Below are 10,170 nucleotides of genomic sequence, written 5' to 3'. Positions count from 1 at the left end.
AGAAGGATATCATGTTTGGTAAGGTATAGGGTCAGAGCAAAAGAGGAAGATCCCCCACTGAGATGAGTTGGCAAAGTGGTAGTATCAATGGACTCAAGAGTGGCAACATTGTGAGGTTGGCCCAGGATCGGTCAGTATTTCATTCTGTTGTACATAGGGCACTATGAGTCGGCCCCAACTCGATAGTACCTAACAACAACAACAAGCTCTTCAGTGAGCATCTCACTGTAACAGGCACTGTTAATTGAATCTTTTTTCCTGATAGTGTTTCAGTACTTACCCTTGAGATTCCCAGAAAACTATAAGCATCAATTTTCCAACTGATGGTTGACTTTTGAATTTTTTCTTGGTCAGTGATTGAGGATGTTTCCATTCCATATTCTGCTGTTTACTCTCAATCTCTTAGTGATGAATCCATGCCTCTTCACCAGTAGCAAATTTTAAAAAGAAACTTTTACCTTCCTATGTGTATCAGTCCAAATTTTGTTTGCATATGTCCACGTTCACACCTGCACAGTGGTGGCCTTGAATGGAAAACACTGATAATATAGTGCAGCCAAGAGAAGTTTTAATATAACTGGACTGCAGATAATTTTTGGCTCACCTTTGTAGGAGTGCAACAAAACTGAAATCTGAGAGAGTTAATGGAGACTTTGACAATGCAGTATCAAAGGATTCAAAGTACAGTATCAAAAATATGTGTTTCAACTTCTTCCAGAAAGATTGTAGTTTATGCAGATAAGCTACACATAACCTCTACAAGAAAGACATTAGAAATCAGATGAAACAGATACATATGATAATCCTGGGACCCTGTGCTTCAGAGGTAAGGATATAAAAGTGCATTGAAGCTGAACGAAAAAAATAGTGTCATCTGATACAACTTAATAAACTTGACCTGCACCTATAAATGCAGTAGCTCAAAAGAGGAAACAAATCCCTACTCCAAGAATTACTCCCACTCCCTCTGCACAAACAGTAGATAGGGATGGGCAACTTGAACATTGGCTACCCAAAATGGGGGAATGGATACAAAGGTAAGAAGTGACTGGCTTACAAGCTTTCAAGAGGGAACCTAGATTGACAGGGCGGGGAGGATGGTAGAGTCTCCAGTGAGTAGTATCCAACCTGTCTAGGAAGGGCTGAAGAAAAGAAATGCAGATGGGTCTCTTGTGATTCAAGGGCAAATAATTGTTATCAGGATTGATTGTGAGGACTGGAAATGTAAAGGTGGATATGTTATAGCAAGGAGGGGAGTGATTAACCTTTAAGTCTAGGAGCGGAGAGTCCTGGGACCATCACTGGAGAAGAGCGAACATCGAGACCCCACCCACAGAAGCAGTGAAGCCTGAGATGGAGACAGAGAGGATGACATGAAGAGATGGAGTGGCTGAGGACTTGAGATCCAGAGAGGGAAAGGGGCTGTGTGCTGAGGACCGTGGGGGCGGGGGGGGGGGGGAAGGGGCTTGCAGGGTATACCCTTTGGTTGGGTGATGATACATGGACGGGATGGTAACTATGGTAATGAAATGATGTGTGATAGAATGAATGTAAAACTAATGTTCCCCCATGTAAACTATCACACAATTAAAAAAAAAAAAAAATGGTGAGGGATGAGACAGACAGATGAGCTGTTGGCAATCCTGATACCACTATGTAAATCCACCTTGTTTCAGGCCTTTCTCTTTCTGTTGACCCTCCACTTTACCAAACTTGATGTCCTTACTCAAGGACTGGTGTTTTATGACATGTCCAAAGTACAAAAACAAAGTGTCACCATAGTAACTTCTAAGGAGAAATCCAATCACAATTCCAAAGCAGATTTCTTTGTCCTTCAAATATTCCATATTACTTTAAATACACTTTGTCAATACCATAATTGTACAGCTTTTGCATGCATATAAGGCCACTGAATATACTGTGGCTTGGGTCAGTGCACCTTAGACCTCAAAGTGACATCTTTGATCTTTGACCCTTTAATGAGTTATTTTGCAGCAGATTTGCCTTATGCAGCATAGTGTTTGATTACTTGACTGTGATTTCCAAAAGTGTTCATTGTGGGTCATTGTAAAATGTAATATCTAGTAACTTCAATCTCTTCCCCATTTATCATGATGTTATTTATTGGTTCAGTTCTGAAAAATTATTTTTATTTACACTGAGGTATTGTGTTGTAGTTGTCATTAAGTACTTTGAGTCAGTTTCAATGCATAGTGACACTATATGCAGTTTCTGAGGAGCAGCTGGTATATTTGAACTTATGACCTTATGATTAGCAGTCCAGTGCTTATACTACAACACCACAACAGCAGCTGCATAGGACCTCCAAAAACTAGACAGTTATGCACATCAAAATATTTCACCAAAAGAGTAAAAAGAGAACTCACATACTGGAGAAAAACTGCCAATGACATATTGGACAAAATAATTGTATCTAGAATTTATAGAAAACTTCAACACCTCAACAAGAAAAAGATAAATGATCCAATTAACTATTGGCAGGGGATATGAACAGACACTTCACCAAAGAAGATATTCAAGAAATCAACAAACATGAAGAAATCCTGGAGACTACTAGCTATTAGAGAGATGGAAGTGGGAAATAAAAAGAGAGATATATCAACTTACCTGTAAATCAAGAGTAAACTTCATAAAAACAGTAAAATGCTGCTGGTGGTATGGAATTTGGAAGCTGTCTACGCTGCTAGTGAGGCTAGAAAATGGTATAAACAGTATAGAAAACAGTGTGATGTTACCTTAAAAAGTGGAAAACAGAAATATTATATGATTCAACACCTTAAATAGTGGAAAACAGAAATACCATATGATTCAACAATCTCTCTGCTTGTTATATATCCTAGAAAAACAAGAGCTGTGATATGAATAGATATATATGCATACCCATGTTCATCACAAAACTAGTCATTATAATAAAAAGATGGAAACAACTTAAATGCCTATAAATGGAAAAGTGGGTAAACAAAGTTTGGTACATACAACATAATTCAATGCAATGTTAAAGAATAAAGATGAATATGCAAAACATCTTCTAGCATGGATTAACTCTGAGGACATTATGCTGAGTGAAACTTGAGGATCAAACAAAGACAAACATTTTATAGTACCACTATTATAATATTCAAGGAAAGGTTTGATTATTACTATCTACCTTGCCAACTAATTGGAAGAGATCCTTATTTATGCCTATTTTAAAGAGAGGTGATCCATTGGAATGCAAAAATCATCAGACAATATAATTAATATCACATCCAAGTAAATTTTTGTTGTGCATAATTCTAAAACAACTACAACAGTACATTTGCAGGGAATTTCCAAAGGCTTAATCCAGATTTAGATGAGGATATGAAACAAGGGATACCATTGCTGAGGTCAGAGAAAACTTGGATAAAAACAGAGAATTCCAGAAGTATGTTTACCTATACTTTATTGACTACCTAAAGGGTTTCAACAGTGAGGATCATGACAAGGTATGGATAACATTGCAAAAAATGGATATTCCAGGACACTTAATTGTGCTTATGAGGAACCTGTACATAGACCAAGAGGCACTCATTCCAAAAGAACAGGGAGACACAGGATGGTTTAAAATAAGGAAAGGTGTGTGCCAGGGTTTTATTCTTTCACCATACTCACTTAACCTGTAGACTGAGAAAATAATCTAGCAAGCTGGGTTATATGAAGAAGAACTTGGCATCAGGATCAGAGACTCATTAAATAACCTGTGATACGCAGATGATACAACCTTGTTTGCTGAAAGTGAAGAGGACTTAAAATACTGGTGAAGATCAAAGACTGCAGCCTTCTGTGTGGGTTGCACCTCAAAGGAAAGAAAACAAAAATCTTCACCACTGGACCAATAAATAACGATTGATCCATAAATGGTGTGTGAACCTCACTAGTGTTATTGTTCCCCTTATCAACTTATCTATTGTTTGGCTGAAAATTGAGCCATCATGGTGAATTTTTTTACAGGCCTCAATGGTGACTAATTTCTATCTCTCCATTAATCCTAGACTGTTTCATGATTTTGATTTTTGTTCTGCATTTTTCTCCACTCTATCCAGGGCTTTCTAATGTTATACATTTAAGAACAGTTGGTAGTGGATCCAGGAACCTTCTAGTTCTGGTTGTAAGGTCTTGGACACTAATTAGTCCATTGTACTAATTGTTTCCATGTGTCTTTTGTGTTCTTCTCTCTTATTTCCTAAGGACAGGAAGAGACCAATGGTTGCATCTTAGAGGGCCACTTACAATTTTCTAATTTCCTAGTCACTACTTGCAAAAGTAGAATGTGGAACATTGTCTTTGTGGGCTGTATCATGCTGAATGATCATGGGATTCACTTAAGACGATGGTCCTGAGCCCCCAGGCCCAGCAATTCAATCCTTCATGATGTTGGATTATATCTAAGAAAGTTTCATAACTGTGTTCCTTGTATGCTCTACCACATTTGTGGATAAATTTGCAGCAAAGGTAAATACTCATATTCAAATGAAAATATCCTCTGTTAAACTTAAATATGTATATCTATATATGGTGAACTTTTGGTGTGGCTTTGTGGATCAACACTGAATTGAAAACCACCAGGTCAGCATTTCAAACCCACCAACTGCTCCTCAAAAATGCTGTACAGGGTCTGTATGAATTGGAAGTGACTCAATGGCACTTAAAAACAACAACATATATATTTGGTTTACTCCAACTCCCCCACATTCATTAATGTTTTCCTTCACTCAAAGTAAACTAAGTAAACGATCTGAAAACAAGTGATTGGACCAGGCTAAAAATTTTGAAGATATCATATAATTTTATTGAATACATTTATTCTTACTATATGCACGCTTTTTTCTGGGTGGCACTGTAGGATAAGCACTAAATGTGTATGCTCAGTTAGTCAGAAGACACTAAACTCAGCTGCTCCTTGGAAACCCTATACAGGCCTACTATGAGTCGGAACCAAGTCGATGACATACCAACAACAACAGGAAAATGGAAAAACAATGCAATTTTCCTCCCCTTCCTATATTTACAATCTAATATAAAATCTTACAAAAGCAATCTAAAACATAGGGATAAAATAAGTACTACTTAGAAGTAAAATAACAAGGAAGTTCAGGGGAAGTATGATAATTATGATGAACAGATCTGGTGAAGCTTTAAAAATTAGGTGGCTTTCCAGATTTCCTCAACTGACAAACAAAGTCTGAGGGATGTACAAATAGCTAATATGCTTGGCTGGTAACTGAAAAGGTTGGATGTTTGAGATCACCCAGCGTCAGCTCAGAAGAAAGGTTGAGTGCTATAATTTCAAAAATATCAACCATTGAAAACCTTACGGAGCACAGTTCTACTCTGATAGACATTTGGTTTCCAATAACTGATGTCTACTCAACCGCAACAGGTAATGTTGAGATGTAAAGAAAGGAAAATGCTAGATTAATATAATAATAATAATCAAATCAGTGAAAGTTTCAAAATGTTGAATTAGGACAAGGGGAGACAGATGTTCACTGGTGGATGATGAAGTAGGCATAGCAAATTGATCAGGCTGAAGGAACAGAGAAAAATCAATGTCAATGGCTATATATAGATGCATTTGATTCTTTGAGGAGAGACTTACCATAGCTTGCCATATATTCTAGAATTTCTGGAGGTTCCTCAGCATCTCTCAACTTTCTCAGTCTCATTCATTGAGATAAACAATGGAGGTGACATTGTCCTGCCCACCGCTTGACAAATGATAAATAGACCCATTTTTACTTAGCCCATTTTCCATTTGCTTGGCTAAGTTCTTATCCTGTTACCTAGAAATAGATAAAAATTCTTACATTGAAATAATCTGAACAGAATCTTTCATGATCTATGTTGTCGCTGTTTTTAAAATTCTATCAAATCAATACCTCCTCATAGTGACCCCATGTGTGACAGAATGAAATGCTGTTTGGTTCTTCATGATCTTCACAATCATTGCTGTGTTTGAGTTAATTATTGCAGCCACTGTGTCAATCCATCTTACTGATGATTTTCCTTATTTTGGTGACCTTCCACCTTACCAGCATGATGCTCTTCTCCAATTACTGGTCTCTCCTGATAACATGTCCAAAGTACACAAAACAAAGCCTGCCACCTTCACTTCTAAAAACTATTCTGGCTGTACTTCATCTAAGACAAATGTGTTCATTCTTCTGACAGTCCATGGTATATTTAGTTTTCTTCAACATCAATATTCTTGTGAATTCTATGTTAATTTTAAGATGTGAATTCATAAAGAAGTCCTTGGACTCTTAGGATCTTCTCTACTTTCCCTGACCCTTATTAAAATAGTGGCCAAGAGCAGGATGTCAGTTTGAGAGCAAAGGTGTGCTTCACCCAAGCCATGGTACTTTCAATAGCTTCATATGCGTGTGAAAGTTGGAAAATAGATAAGGAAGACTGCAAAAGAATGGATGCATTTGAGTTGTGGTGTTGGAGAAGAATATTAAAAGTACCATGGACTGCCTGAAGAACAAACAAATCTGTGATGGAGTAGATACAACCAGATTCTCTTTAGAAACCAAGATGACCAGACTTTGTTTGTCATACTTCAGACATATTATCAAGAGGGACAAGTCCCGGGAGAAGGACATTATACTTGCTAAAGTTGAGGTCATAAAAAAAAGAGGAAGACCCCAATGAGAGAGATTGGTACAGTGACAGCAGCAAAAGACTCAAGGACGACAATTATGAGGTTGGTGCATTATGAGTTAGAACCAACTTGATGGCACCTAACAACAAAAACAATAAATAACTGCAAGATAGGCATTTGAAACTTATCAGCAGCTCCACAGGAGAAAGATGAGGCTGTCTGCTTCAATAAAGATTTATAGTCTCTGAAAGCCTACTGAGGACCATTAGGAGTCAGAATGTACTTCGTGGGTTTATTTTTTGTGTGTAGTTCTACCTTGAAGCCCTGGTGTGGTGCTGTGGGATAATGCATTGAACTATAAGGTCAGTCATTCCAATTCATCGCCGCTCCTCAGAAACCCTATACAGGGTTGCCATGAGTCTGAAATGACTCTAAAGCATTTAAGACAATGACAACATGGCTACTAGTTTCCTCTATCCCTCAGTACAGCCCTATTAGTGTCAATAATGGAGAAGTGTTTTTTGTGTCCCCACTATAGACAAAAAGAATGCCATAAGTGATCATAAAATTCTGTTGTTTGGTAAATGTATACTAAATAGTATAAAATGGCTTTCTACTTTATCAGCAAAAATGTATCTTTTTGTTTGGAAATTTTGTTAGGATTCTAGGACAGAGAGAATTTTTTCTGCCTCTTTAGAAATTAGAGGCACTTTTATCATGCTAATAACCATTTTGAAAACAATAAGGGATTTGTACTGGTAAAAGCTTTGTAGATAATAAAGGTTAAAAATGTCCAAATACCAATCTAAACCAGTAAAACTGGCTAGATTATTAAAGTGTTTCAAAAGATGTATCATCAGTCAGAACATTACTCATAATTTTAGTGACACATGAAGACTCTCATGTATCAGAGATTGGATTCAGATAATTTGCTTGACATCACCTAACAATTTAGAAAACAATCAAACATTTTTATATCTAGTAGTGTTTCCTGAGTGCTGAAAGTGATCAATATAAATGACTTTTAAAAATGGTAATACCATCATTTTCCCCAAATAACATGATTATCTTATGCTCTTTGCTCCCATCTTAGTTGATGTTGTTATTGGTAAGTGCTGATGAGTTGGTTCTGATTCATAGTGACCCTGTATAGGGTTCCCAAGGACAGCTGGTAGGTCTGAACTGCCGACCTTGTGCTTCATAGTTCAGTGATGATGTTATAGTCCCAATTAAAATAACCATGAATTTTACATATATCACTGCAGAGTAACTGGCAATTTCACTTTGGGAGGAAATTTTTTTTAAAAGTGACATTATCTTAAAAGAGTGTCAGTGCATAATTTATGTGTAACTGGCAAAATAATGGAATGAATTAAAGCTATACTTATTTCAAGGGAATAATTCCAGAAAACTTTCTATAAATTTGTTTCCTGAGCAAAGATTTTAATAAAATTCAAAATATTTGTCTTAGTGTATTTGGATAATTTACAGTTTTGATCATAATGTACAAAAATTAACTTTATTTAGAAGACTGTTATTTGCCTGTGACTTTGTATGTATTCTTGAGTTTAATAAATTGGTAATTCCAATGTAACGATGCAAAATACCTTAAATTTGAATAACATATAATAAAATCACTAATTAATAACTAATTTTATGTCTATTTTTGAAGACTTTAAAAATAAGAACTCACTTGTTTTCATTTAGTTTTCAAACACATTCTAACTTTGTCTAGATTGTCATTTTGCAAAGGATTGAAAATAAAACATTTAAAATATATGATGTATGGTTCAATACTTGTATCTATAACCAAAGAGAGTTTTTAATTGCTCTATGATAGTTTCAGACATTTTTAAAAGTAACACTTAAAACATAAGATGTATGGTTCAATACTTGTATCTAAAACCAAAAAGAGTCTTTTATTGCTCTATGGTAGTTTTATTCATAACACAAAATTGCCGTTAACTGGTAGCATAGTGGTTATGAATCTGGCTGTGAACCTCAAGGTCAGCAGTTCAAAACTACCAGCTGCTCCGCAGGAGAAACATGAGGCTTTCTGCTCCAGTAAAGATTTACAGCCTTGGAAACCCTGTACAGGTTTGGTCAGAACTATGGGTCAGAACCAACTCCACGCACTTAACAACAACATGATATTGTTTGTGCAGTGGCACAGCCATACTGTTAGCTAACTTTCAGAATGATTGGCTTGGCTTTTTCTTGTAATAAATATAAACAAACTAGACATGAGGTTCAGCTATTTCTTGTTGACAGTGATGGCTTTATCAAAGAATAAGATTCAAAACGTGTATTGGATAACCAATCACATAACTGAGGCAATATTAATTTATTTTATTTATCTTTATATTGTTGTTGTTATTGTTGTTAAGTGCCATCGAGCTAGTTCCAACTCATAGTTTCTGAGACACTGCTGGTGAGCTAGAACCACCAACCTTGTGGTTCAAACCGACCTTTCAATCTAGTGTTCATCCTACAGTGACACACCAGGCCTCCACAGATTTCATGTGACCCTAGAAAAGGTTTTCAAAAGTTGCTTTTTGTTCAATGAGAGGGGAAAAGAAAATTTTTAAATAGTTCTATGTGGTATATTTTATAAAATGCACTGCTAACGTTTTAGTTATATAAAGCTTCCCTGGTATTTTATGTTTTAAAATTCTGTAATACTGAAGGATGTTGAGTTTTCTTCCAGGTGCAGTTTCTCAGATGGAAACAACAAAAAAATACCATGAGCAAATAGCCTATGTTTTAATATTGATAAATGCACTGAATACTATAGAAAGGCATAATCTGACATTTATGTAGAAACCCTGTACAAGGTCACTACGAGTCGGAACTGACTCCATGGTACTTAACAACAACAAATATGTTTATAAGAGTGCAGTGGTAGGATAACCACTCAATTGCTAACCACAATGTGGATGGTTAGAGTCCACAGTCACTTCAAGGAAGAAAGATGAGACTTTGTTCCTTCAAAGATTTACAGACTGGGAAATATAGGGTTGCCATGAGTTGGAACCCACTCAATGGCACTAAAAACAACATTAACTATTGGTGTTGTTGTTGTTGTTAGGTGCGATAGAGTTGGTACTGACTCATAGCATACTTCGATACAGCAGAAGGAAACACTGCCCGATTCTGGGCCAACCTCACAATTGTTGCCACGCTTGTGCCTGTTAATACTGCCACTTTGCCAATCCATCTCCTTGGGGGTCCTCCTCCTTTTCTCTGACCCTCCACCTTGTTGTTGTTGTTGTTAAGTGCCGTCGAGTCGGTTCTGACCCATAGCGACCCTGTACAGGGTTTCCGAGGGTATAAATCCTTACGGGAGTAGAAAGCCTCATCTTTCTCCCGCGGAACGGCTTGTAGTTTCGAACCGCTGACCTTAAGATTCGCAGCCCGATTTGTAACCACTACACTACCAGAGCTACTTGACCCTCCACCTTACCAAACATGATATCCTTCTCCAGCGACTGGTCCCTCCTAACAATAGGCCAAAGTATGAGAGA

Source organism: Chrysochloris asiatica, unplaced genomic scaffold (genome assembly GCF_000296735.1).
Source record: "Chrysochloris asiatica unplaced genomic scaffold, ChrAsi1.0 scaffold00225, whole genome shotgun sequence".
Taxonomy (NCBI): domain Eukaryota; kingdom Metazoa; phylum Chordata; class Mammalia; order Afrosoricida; family Chrysochloridae; genus Chrysochloris; species Chrysochloris asiatica.
Note: the sequence above shows the minus strand (reverse complement) of the source record.